General features: G+C 41.8%; 1 pseudogene; it reads right to left on the bottom strand.

Moving 5' to 3' along the window:
* Positions 1-1,898: 1,898 nt before the first annotated feature.
* Positions 1,899-10,124, bottom strand: LOC100611809 (CST complex subunit STN1-like; annotated as a pseudogene).
* Between the last annotated feature and the right edge of the window lie 2,633 nt (positions 10,125-12,757).

Raw genomic sequence — 12,757 nt, 5'->3', positions numbered from 1 at the left:
CCTCAGCCTCCTGAAACACACGCCAACATGCTGGCTGTTTTGTTTTGTTTTGTTTTGTTTTTGTGACAGAGTCTTGCTCTGTCACCCAGGCTGTAGTGCAGTGATGTGATCTCAGCTCACTGCAACCTCCACCTCCTGGGTTCAAGAGATTCTCCTGCCTCCACCTCCTGAGTAGCTGGGATTACAGTCATGGGCCACCACACCTGGCTAATTTTTGTATTTTTTGTAGGGACAGGGTTTCACCATGTTGGCCAGGCTGGCCTTGAACTCCTGGGCTCAAGCAATCCTCCCGCCTCGGCCTCCCAAAGTGCTGTGATTACAGGCATAAGCCACCGCACCTGGCCAGGATTTTCTTCAGAGGAGTAATCAAGGGGTAGAGAAGAAGGTTCCAGGCAGAGAAACAGCATATGCAAAGGCATGAAAGGGCTTGATAGGTTTAGAGATCAGAAAGATGCCCACGGCATCTGGATAAATACAGGGTGGGGTTGGAGACTTGGATATGAGGCAGAAAACATGCAGAAAGAATTCCTGGAGCCCCTTGAGAACCACAGGCTGGGTCCATTATCCTGAGCCCAATGGGAGCCTCACAAGAGCTTTAAACAGGAGTACAAAGTGGTATGATGGATTTGTGTTTAGAAATATGACCTTGGCTTCTATGTGGATAATTGATTTGATCCTGGGAGTCCCATCAGGGGACCACTGATAATCTGAGCTAAGGTGGCAGTAGTAAAGACAGAGAGAAAGGGATTGAGGATCAGTAGGCAGGACTTTGAAATGACAGGAAATGAGCCATGAGGGGGTAAAAGGAGAGGAAGATGACCTCCAGGTTCTAGACTATTCAATTGAGTGAATGGTGAGCAATTGCCCGACCTCCTGCCTTGCCTGATAACTGGCACCACTGTACCCTGCTTGGCCTTATCCTGGACTGGCAGAGCAGTTTGTGATTGCAAAGACACCCAAACACTTCTGACTATAAATCAGTTGTTAGCCAAGAAAATTAAGTCATTATCTGCAATATATGAGAAAACAAAGAGGGGGCACGTGCACACACCCACACACACACTTACACACAAAGATGAAGACACAGAGACAGACAGGCAGACCAACCATGAATGGGCAAACCTGCTTAGAGAGCTGGAGAATTTATGTAGAGTGGGGAACCTGATCCAAGTTTGTCAAACTAAGGAATTTTATTGCCTATAATTTTCTGTTTCTTTTTATTTATCTCTTTTTTTTTCTGTGACATCTTCTTTCTTTCCTGGAGCTTTATTATCCTCAATCATTTCATATATTCTTTGTCTCCCCTGTTCTCCAAAATGAACTTTCTTTCTCCTCTGTCAAAACTTGCCTGCTCTGTGTTCTACTTCTTTAGTGTCAGGTCAGCCTTGTACAGCTAATCTCATACAGGATTTCAGGATTGAGTGGTTTAACTGATGATCCCTCAAAGATTTTCTTTTCTTTTTTTTTTTTTTTTTCTTTTGCAGATAGAGTCTTGCTCTGTCGCCCAGGCTGAAGTACAATGGTGCGATCTCAGCTCACTTGCAATCTCCGCCCCAGGGTTCTAGCAGTTCTCCTACCTCAGCCTCCTGAGTAGCTGGGATTATAGGTGCCCGCCACCATGCCCGGCTAATTTTTTTGTATTTTTAGTACAGACGGGTTTTCACCATGTTGGCCAGGCTGGTCTTGAACTCCTGACCTCTGGTGATCCACCTGCCTCGGCCTCCTAAAGTGCTAGTATTATAGGCGAGAGCCACTGCGCCAGGCCAAAGATTTTTTTTTTTTTCATTCTAAACAAATCTTTAAATGTTAGAGTGAATAATTGATGCCTGTCAAGCTTCGCCTCAGCAGAGGAAATGATATTGGTAGATGTTTTCCTGTTAGGTAAAGTTGATCAGGAGAGCTTTCCCATAAAAAGAAAGAAAGGAAAAGTTATTTATTTCCACCATCCACAAAATCAATAATACATTCTTCTTATAGAAAACTTAGCACGTAAGCTGGATGTTGTGGCACACACCGGTAGTCCCAGAGACTCCAGAGGCTGAGTCAGGACGATGGCTTGAGCCCAGGAGTTTTGGTGGTGGTGGTGTTTTGTCATATTTTATAAGTTTATAAGGAGGTAACTGCTTCCAGGCATATAAGCCCCACATGATGTTTAAAATCAGAGCCTGAGGTTGAATCCTACCTTGTCTTTCTCCTCCTTGGCTGGTATGCACGTGCTCAGGTGTCTGCTCAGAAGGCCAGGAGTAGAAGGCCACTGCTCAGGAGTAGTGGTGCTCCATTGTGCTGATGAGGTCACTCTGGTCCTCCAGGAGCTCCAGAACTTGCTGCAACATAGCCCTAACTAGAACTGGGCAGATGCTCAGGGTGAGCGCAGGCCAAGATGTGCAGGAAGTGGCAGCCCTTCTTCGGGTGATTTGGTTTCTGGTAGTCTTTCTGAATTATCCAGTGGATTTTCCTATACAGGTCTTTGTCTTTTCTGGTTACACAGCATAGGTTATCAAAACCACCATCTTTCTGGAAAACGAGTCCTTTTTCCTGCAGCTGTTGAATAGCATTTTAAAATATGCTATAAATTGCCTTGAAAGTGATATCCTTCTTAAAATTTCCTTGTTCAGAGCAGGCACTGTCAGTAACAGGCTGGTTAGCAAGGGACAGCAAAGGATCCACCATTTCCAACTCCTGCTGGTCAAAGGTCTGCACTCTGTTCTTTATGGGGAATTCTTTGGCTTTTTCACTCAGCAAACACATGAGACTAGTGAAGGCCAGGACACCTGGATTGCTTAGTGCTTCTTCTTTCTCTAAGTCTGGGCAATGGAAAGGCTTGGTCTAAACTTCCCTGTAGATTAATGGGCAGCTCAAACACCCTTGCAATTTGAATGTTCCACACTGGATCGTCCACTTTATAATAAGCAGTGGCATAAATTTCTCACTCTTCTCTGCACGTGTAGACATAGCCTCTGATTCAGAACATGTCCCCAGTTTCAATTTTTGTTCTCTGCTCAACGGTGTCTTGCAGCTTCTTGAGTATTGAGGTAAAGCTCAGTTCTCTTGCTGCATTTGGAGCAGTGGATGAAAACTTGATATTGCTCAATATTTTCTAGCAGATGCAGTTTATAACTCCAGTGCTGATATAGTTTAGATATGTGTCCCTGCCCAAATATCATGTTGAATTGTAATCCCCAATGTAGGTGGGGCCTGGTAGGAGGTGTTTGGATTATGGGTGCAGATCCCTCATGGCTTGGTGCTGTCTTCATGATAGTGAGTTCTTGCAAGATCTGCTCATTTAAAAGTGTGACCCTTCCCCAGCCACTCTCTCTCCCTTGCTCCTGCTTTCATCCTGTGATACACCTGCTCCCCATTCACCTTCCACCAACTGTAAGCTTCCTGAGGGTTCCATAGAAGCCAAGCAGCTGCCAGCACCATGCTTCCTGCAAAACCTGCAGAACCATGAGCCAATTAAATCTCTTTTCTTTATAAATTACCCAGCCTCGGTTATTTATTTATAGCAATGCCAGAACAGCCTAATACAAGTGCTATCATCTACTCTACAACTGTAGAAAACCTCTCTTTCTCTCACTCCAATGGCAGTTCCCAAGATGATACACCTGTTTTATTGGTTCCCATTGCACAAAAATACACCTGGCACCCGTCAGGACTCCTTCAAGACCAGGATATAGACTTAATGTAGAGCTTTGCAAAGGCTAGGAACACGGGATTCAAACTCCACACAAGGGAAAGGGTCTTCTCTTCACACACTGGCTGAATTCAATTTGCATCAAGAGGCTGGGCTGTGGCTTCCAGCAAATCCTGAAAGGTTCTGCATCACTGTGTCAAGGATGCTGAAACTGCTTTAAACGGGTGTGGTCCAGGGAGGAATGGGCACCTTCCTGGCCATGCATGTGTTGAAGCACAGTGGGTGGGTCTGCCTGGGCGACATAGCGAGACCTTTTCTCAAAAAAAAAAATTAAAATTTTTAAAATACAAATTGAAAAAAACTTTCTATACTTTAAAATAAGCTGATATAATTTTTCTATATTTACTTCCTTTTCTGTTTCTCAGAATAATATTCATAGGTTGAAATAATATGGTTGTGCTCACATGATAACTGCAATTTTATATCTCTCTATTTTCCCTTGGTATTTTAAATAAGATTTCCCTTGTTATCACAGGCTCTTGAAGAATATATTTAATATATTTGTAGTATTATGTAGAAAGTCCTGTTGGGCTTAATTTAGTTTAAATTTCCACAACTGTTAGACAATTATTTTTATAGTTATTTCCAATTTTTCTTGATAAATAACACTGCAGTGAAAATCTTTAAAGAATAGGTTTTAATTTAATTTTTGCTAATACTGTCTGCTCAAAACAAAATTAATATTATCTGAGTCCCTGTTCTGAGATTTCCTCAAAGTCTTTACAAAGTCCTGTACAACAAACATTCTTCTTTCCTTTCTCTTCCTAGGGAAATGTTCCTTATCCTTCATGACCTAGCTCAAATCCAATCATATGTGACACTTTCCTGGGTCATCTAAGACTTCCTAATAACTGCCTTCTGTGGGTTCACACAGAACTTTGGCTACAAATCACAGCATCGCATTGAGGTGACCTGGCTCAAAACTTACTTCCTTGGAGGGCCCCATGATGTCCCTGCCAAAGCTAGATCAGTCCCTTTGTTAAATGTTCTGGTGGTGGCTCTAGAATTATCCTTCACAGCATATATTATAATTATAGTTAAATGATGAATTGGGTAATTATTTCTTCATGCCTGCCTCCTTCATTGGAATATAAGCACACTGTTTCAATATTCTCATGCTCTGCCCTCAGAGCATTACAACTAGTTAGTGCTCAGGAAACGTCTATTCACTAAATGAATGGAAGGATGGATAAATGATCTTCCAAAAATATTTTAAACATAAAAAGCATCTAGAGAGGAATAAAATATGAAGAAAGAGTCCTCTTTACTCAGAGAAATGTTTCCATTTGCTCATAATCTACACCAGTTTTATAGTCAACATGCATTGTGGGATTATTATAAGCCAAGTGCTGTGCTAACCTTTTTTACTTGCTCTATTTCATTTAAAGATAATATTGGTCTTAGGAGACGCATACCACTAAGCCCTTCTCTTTATTTTGCGATGAAGAACTGGAGGCTCAGAGAGACTACATAATTGCCTATGGTCACACAAATAGTAAGTGGTGGAGGTAGAATTTGTCTGACTTGAATTTAAGTTCTCAGCCATTGCCTTTAGTCTATTTGGGCTGCTATAACAAATGCCATAAACCACGTGGCTTATAAACAACGGAAATGTGTTTCTCACAGTTCTGGAGGCTGGATGTCAGAAATCATGGTGCCAGCATGGTCAGATTCTAGTGAGGAATATCTTCCAGATTGCAGATGACTGCCTTCTTGCATCTTCACATGATGGAAAGAGAGCTAGGGAACTCTCTGGGGTCCCTTTTATAAGTGCACTAATCCCATTAATGAGGGCTCCACCTTGACAACCTAATTGCCTTCCAAAGGCTCCACTTCCTAGCATCACCACATTGGGAGTTAGGATTTCAACATATGAATTTTAGAAAGACACAAGCATTCAGTTCACTGCAGCCACTATGTGATATCTTCTGGAATGTTCTGTCTTAACACTGAACCAGAATTTCTTTCTGGATAACCTCTCATTCAGTGCAGTTGGGTCTCTACAGCCATGGAGAACAGGCTAGGTTCTTTTCACCATAGCTGTCCTCAGTACACAAAGACTCATCCTCTGCCCAAAAAATCCCACTCCAGGTTTAATCATTCCCAATTCCTCCAGCCATTCCACTTGGGGCTAGAACGTTAAGTTTTCTGAACTTTGTTTGGCGCTTTTATTTTCACTTGAGTAATTTACCTTTCCCTTGAAGAATTAGTCAGTTCCTACATCTGAAAGAGGAAAGAGTGAATAGCAGCAAAAAGAACTAAAAAAAAAAAAAACCAACAACAAATGTGTTGTGATCTCTTCTTCACTGAAGAGAGGTGACATAGCACAATGATTGAGCCCATAAACTCTGGAGACAGACTGTTTAGGTTCAAATCCTGGCTCTACCACCTACTGGCCACATGAGCTTGAACAATTACATAAATTCTAAATCAGCTCAATTGAACTCCTGGACTGCTGAGTGCACCATGGCTAACAGAGATTGAGTACCACCTTCCTGGCCATCTTCTTACAGCCAAGAAAGGCTTCTACCTCCTGACACCCTAGAGATATTTGCTGAACACTTCCTAGGCTCCTGCTGTTATAAGCATTTTGCCTGCAGGAACTCATTTTGTCCACACAGCAACCCTATGAAGTGGATCCTCTTATTATCCCCACTGCACAGATGTAGTAAAGGCCCCCGGGAAATTGTCTGTCCAGGCTCCCTCAGCTGATAAGTGGAGGAGCAGGTAGTCTAGCTGCAGAGGCTGTGCTCCTAACCACTCTGTCCTGCTGCCTCAACTTTATAAACCCATCTTTAGGGACCTTCACAATCTGCACGCTTGAACAATTCACCTCATATTCTTCCACTCTGAGCGATTTGACTCCTCTGACAAACTCTTATCTCCTGGACAGTCTTTGCCATCCTTGCCTGCCCTCTCTTACGAGGGTTATTAAAATTGGAGCATGGCTCATGGTGATTGATGGCCCAGAGGCTGATCATTCACTACCTCTCCTGGCTCATGGTAAATATTTACTTTTTGTTACAGAGGAACAATGAGGTTTCATACAGGAGATGGATGTTGAGTGTATATATGATATTATGCTTGTCTGACTCCTTTGAATACCCAACTCTCATTTCCCTGGCTTATTCCGGGAGGGGAGGAGGTGCCACAAGGTGAGCTGTTTGACTTTTCAGAGGGGGTTCAGGAGGTTTGCAAGCTGGATGGATTTCTTTTTTTCTTACTGAAGGGCCAGACACATAGTCTCTCTCAGTAATTTAAGATCCGGCCAGGAGTCATCAGTAACACAAGTATCAACGGTTGCATTATTTACCTAATATTGTTCCTTAAACTGACTCACATTTTAAACACAGATACATAATTAAGCCTTGCCCTAAGCAATAATGTCCCTCAAGTCATGGATGTGATATGCTAATTTCACTAACGCATATTGCTGTATGTATGTAACTGTTGAAATGCGAAATGCTTTTTCTTGTCCTTGTGAATGTGTCTCATTAGGACTAGGCAATGGGTGACTTGTGTGCCGCTCTCAGCCCTGGCACCTCCTCGCTCTGTAATTCTTTACAGGTGGCAGCTCTTTTCTGCACCTCCATCTCGCCATCTACAAAATGAGCAGGCTCTTAGCACCCCATCTTTCTACTCTTTGTTTTCTCTTTCCAGCTCCAGGTAATGTTTATAACAGGAACATAAGAGTTCATATAGGCGGACAGGTTAATCTAAAAATTTTTCTCACTTACAGAAAGGCAGTTTCCAATCTTTACCTTGGAAGTAGGTTGGTAGTTCTTGTCATTCATCTATTATTGCTACTCAGAGAAATACATGAGGAGAGATGAAGCAACTGAAAGGTCCTGTAATATAGTTAGAATAGAGTCTGAGAGGTGGATGGAGGGGGGAAAGAGACAGAACAGGAGTGGGCAAGCTATTGTATTGCAAATCCTGCTTTCTAAGGACATTCCCCAAACTTGTAGCTGATGTGTCTCCTAGTTTTCACCTCCTCTCTTGTCCTCTTCCTCTTTTTTAGCTCTTCTCCTCTTCCTCTTTTTCAGCTCTTCTCCACCCTTTCTCTCTCTCTCTTCTGTCTTTGGACCTCCTTTCCCTTCCTCTCTCCTTTCCCTTTGTTTCACCACTAATTTTCTATTACATGTGGCAACATGAAAACATGTGTTTCTATTTCTACAGACTCAGATAATAAGCCTGGTATTATTTTAGAAAATACAATTTCTGAGAAAAAATTAAACATATATATATATATACACACACGTATATATATACACACACACGTATATATATACACACACACGTATATATATACACGTGTATATATATGTATATACGTGTATACATACACATACTCTTGAGCCAAATATATATACATATATATATACACACGTATTATACATATATGTATATATAATACGTGTATATATATACGTGTGTGTGTGTGTGTGTATATATATATATATATATATATATATAAATATATAAAATTTGGCTCAAGAGAACTTCGGCAAGAGGAAGGATGTTTTTGACCCTGGGTACTCCTGTCTCCTTCCCCCTGCGTGTCCTCTGCCTTCCCTCTGGTCCTCACAGCATGGGCTCTGGGGCACCAGGGACAAAGCTTACCTGTTCTCTCTCCTGCTGCTATATCACAGCTGAAAGGACCTGAGATCATCTCAGCTAAGCCTCTTATTTTTCATGTGGGGCAACTGAAGTTCAGAGAGGAGAAGGACCTGCCTTGGCATACCATAGTTTAGTTTGGAGGCAGGGATGGGGCTAGAATCTCGATCTTGAGACTCCTGCACCAGGTTCTTGCTACTCTATGGCTTTTGCCAAGTGATTCCTGCCATCCTGGATCACTCTGTCCTGACAGATCCTTGTTAGAACCATGTTTTCATACAACCTAATAACAACTGGTCATTCTCCTTCCAAGCACTCTCACTCTCGTATTTAGTTAATTCCTTCTTTACAGATTGTGGCTCATGCCTGCCTTTCCTTTTATTTTAAGTGCCATGAGGGCAGGGATAACTTTTTTAATCCCAGTTCCCATAGTAATAATAACAGTAAACACTTAGTTATTGTATTAGTTAGGCACCTATCTTGGGCCAGGCTGTGATCTGAACACTCCATGTGTTTAACTTATTAACAACCCCATAAGACAGGTGCTGTGGTTATCATCTTCATTTTACAAATAGGAAACTAATATGTGAAGAGGTTAATTAATTTGCCAAATTTTTCACACTGTTAAGTGGCAGAATGGGGGTTCGAACTCCCGCAGCCTCATTCCAGAGGACCTCCCTCCCCTCCATGCTATACTGCCTGTCACACAGCAGATACTCACCAAATACATATTGATTCAGTGCTTTATTTTGACTGTGCTTTTCAGGGAATACCCTACTTTCCAATGTGAGTAAAGACCTGATGTTTTGAAACTCTCAGGGAGCAGAAAGGAAATAAATTTATTTTGGAATCAGGGTTCTTAAACTTTAGTGTGCTTGTGATTTTTTAGGACGCTTGTTAATGTAGATTCCTTGGCCCTGTCTGGGACCTTTTCTTACACAAATCTCTGGTAGTGGGGCCTGGGAATTTGAATTCTTAGCTGCCATCCAGGTGATGCCAGTGCAGGTAGCCTGGAGATGACAGTTTGGCAAACACTGCTTTAAAAGTCCTTCATTAAATATGTCAATCTGAGCAGTGGTACGCCATTCGCTGGAGATCTGAAACTGGTGCAACAACATCTATCTTTTCTGCTTCCCTTACCTAGGGAGTGGGTTTTAGCTCATTAAGTAACAGTTCATGAGACTTCTAGTGGGCTGGGGGCAAAACCAACAGGGGAAGCAGCATCTGTTAAATGACTGCTACTGAACCAGGAGCTACTTTGCGTTAGAGGGCATCGTTAGCCCTCCTTTTGATGCCAGATGCTCAGCAGCCATGGGTGGCTTCTCCTCTCAGGAGCACTTCAGTATGGGGTCTGGTGGTGAGAGGGCTCACTGGTGTTTTGAGATCCATAAAGTGATTTCATTTGACCTAGGAGAGGAGACATCAGTGAGATAAGACAGGATGATAGGGACCTGCTCTTTCACAATTGGACACTATGGTTTTTGATGCACTGCCTTAGAACACAGAACTCTTCTCCTGGCTAAGGAGAGGCTCATGCCCAAGGAGGGAGAAAGCCATTGGAATAGGTGGCTTGTTACATGTTCACATGAGTGGTCCTGTTGTTTTACTTCTACAGATATTCTCTGCTCTCTATGGATACCATTTACAGAAAACTTATAACTGCTCTCCTGTTTCTCCTATTTCTTGTAACAATTTCCTCATCCACTTACCTTCCTTCGCCTTGGCCATGAAGCACTTGCTGAGCACCTCCTTTGTCGTAGGCACTGTGTGAGGCACTGGGGACTTGGTGTCCACGACAAAGTGCTGCTCTCATGGAGTTTCCACTGCAGTGCAGGCTTAGAGTTCTTCCTGCTTCCTGTTACCCTGATTCCCAGTCTCTTCCCTGTAACTGCCAAATACTTCATTGTCTCATTCTTTTCTTATCCAAGATAAACAAGCATGTATCCTACTCTCTAACTCAGACGTGTGTGTGTGTGTGTGTGTGTATGTAATATATAGGTACATAGACATACCTGTATATAAACACATATGTACATATAAATACATGTATGCATATACACACCTACATATACATATATCTTTAGCAAGCAAATGTTGACTCTCAAAGGTCAGGGTCATCATTTTATTATTATCTCAACCAATATTTTTGGGTACCTACTATGTGCTAGTCACTATGTGAGTGAAGCCAGACTCTGTTTTGAGGCTCAAGGAATCCCTTCCCAGTTCTTCTGAGGGGGGCTACATCCCTGCTTTTCAGAGCAGAAAGAAAGAGAAGGAACTTTCAGACAGCTGTTTGTTTCTCTTTATTCGCGTCATTTATTAGAAAGAGTCATGGGACAAGAAAAGGTCCCATTGTGTTCACAACTAAAAAAACAGATTATTAACCCTACTGGAAAATCATGTTCTATGTATATGTAATTAACCTGTTTCCTGTTCAGAGGATCCTAAAACCCAACAAGGCAAACCCCAGATACCATCTTGATACAGATGTGGATGCTTTTACCCCATCCTCGGAAGTCCCCAGCTATAAAACACTGCATTTTGTGAAATTTATTGGCAACAAATTAGCTTAGATTTATTGCAGATTATTGATTTCAGCATTCAAAGGTTAATGAAGTTTGTGTCTTCATTCAGCACTTCTGCTTTGGGGAGAATAATGAGATTGCCTGAAGACACAAACCATTCAATTAAAACAAACAGATGACGATAACGTGCATCTTGGCTGTATTCTGATACTTTTTTCCTCCCCCTTCTCTTTGCTTTTCTTTCTCAACATATTCTAATTTCTCAGTTGATTTTTATTTTCACATGTGAGGAGATGATTCAGGTGATCCCAGGCTGCACTGTTACAAATTATAGGTAATTTCTTCCTGGACCCTATGTAGGGAAAGGGAGTTCACCTACACAGTCTATCAAGGGTTATTTCTTCTGATAACCTACAGACATCTCTGCGTCTCCATGATAGAAATGCAAACTGAGTAATGCTCAATTAGAAACCCTAGACCAACAGAAAGATGCAACTGCACTGTGATAGGTGGGAGGCTGGAGGAGATGGAAGAGGTATTGCATTTCCAGAGAGTGGCTAGCAACAGACTTTTGGCTGGGCTTAAGTAACTTCAAACAATTGTTTCTCTTTGACCACTACAGATTTTCTGGCTTCATAATCTATTTATGAACAGTTTTGCTTCCGTTTTCATTATGTGTGCTAACACAGACTTTCTATAGAGCACAGACTTTACCAAGTTTATTAATTTAATTCTAGATAAAATGATAAAGCATCCCGAGAGCTTGGGGTCTGCGTTCTTCAAGGTCTTTGTGAAGAATGCCACAGCCTGGATTCATGAAGAATAGTTTCTCTCCTCTCTGTATCTGGCTCAAAGCCTTATTAAAACACAAGCCTGGCTCTCTAGTGAAGAGCCACCCTGGATGCCACTGGAAATTATTTTCTTAACAGTAACTTTATGTCTATCCAAAGACAAATTACATTTTTGCTCAGGCATTCCTTTAATAGCTTCTCTTTGGTTTAATTTTTACGGGGGCACAGATGGAAGACAAGTTACTGGACCAAGTTTATGTTTTAGTCATGGAGTGTTAAGGCTGAGAGGAAGCTTAAAGTTCATTTGGGGCCTCCCTCTTATTTTGCCATCGGGAAAATGAAGTGCAGAAGGGAAATCTCAAATCCAACACTGTGCAAAGCCAGCTCCCTGATTCTTCTGTCCACGAGAAAATGCAGGTGCTCTAGTGCTATGCTGATAAGAACCACCTTGAAAGCCCTGAGGCTGTCTTTACTCCTGGACTGATTCCTTGGAGGCCATAGATTATCCTGTATCTTTTTCCATTGCCTGTCAGCCACAAGCTGTTGCTGTAAAACCACTCAGAATGCATTTTGGTTGTGATGGGAGTGCACTAACTCAGTGAATTTCAGCTGAAATGTAATTCTTGAGAGCATATGCAATTAGCAAAGCTAAAATCTGGAAAATGTTGAAGACCCTGTGGAGTCTCTTAGAATCTCAGACCTTGAGTTAGAAGACATCCTAGAAGTAATCTAGCCTGGCTCACAATTTAGTGTACTTCAATCCTCTTTATAATATAAACACTTGGACACCAGTGAAGGTACTAAATCCAAGGCCTAAAGCACATTTCTTAAGTTTTTAATATTGGAGGACTTTCTGCAATGCTATTCCTTTCCCAAGATTTTTCACGTTATCTATCCCTGAAGTAGCATTCAGGAGCCAGGCTTGTTACTAATGGAGCTTACACAAATGTAACATGGTCTCCAAAACTTTGCCCTCTTTGCATGAACATTAAGTAATGCCTTAAAGAAACTTTTGGTATGACCTCTTTGCTAGCCATGTGGCCATTCTTGTCAACCAGAGATTTCTGCATTTCTAATGGAACCCAAGAAAGAAAAGACCCAGAATGATATGACCCCCATGTCCTTGAAGA

Source organism: Pan troglodytes, chromosome 4, assembly GCF_028858775.2.
Source record: "Pan troglodytes isolate AG18354 chromosome 4, NHGRI_mPanTro3-v2.0_pri, whole genome shotgun sequence".
NCBI lineage: Eukaryota > Metazoa > Chordata > Mammalia > Primates > Hominidae > Pan > Pan troglodytes.
Note: the sequence above shows the minus strand (reverse complement) of the source record. Positions and strands in the feature narration are given on the sequence as shown.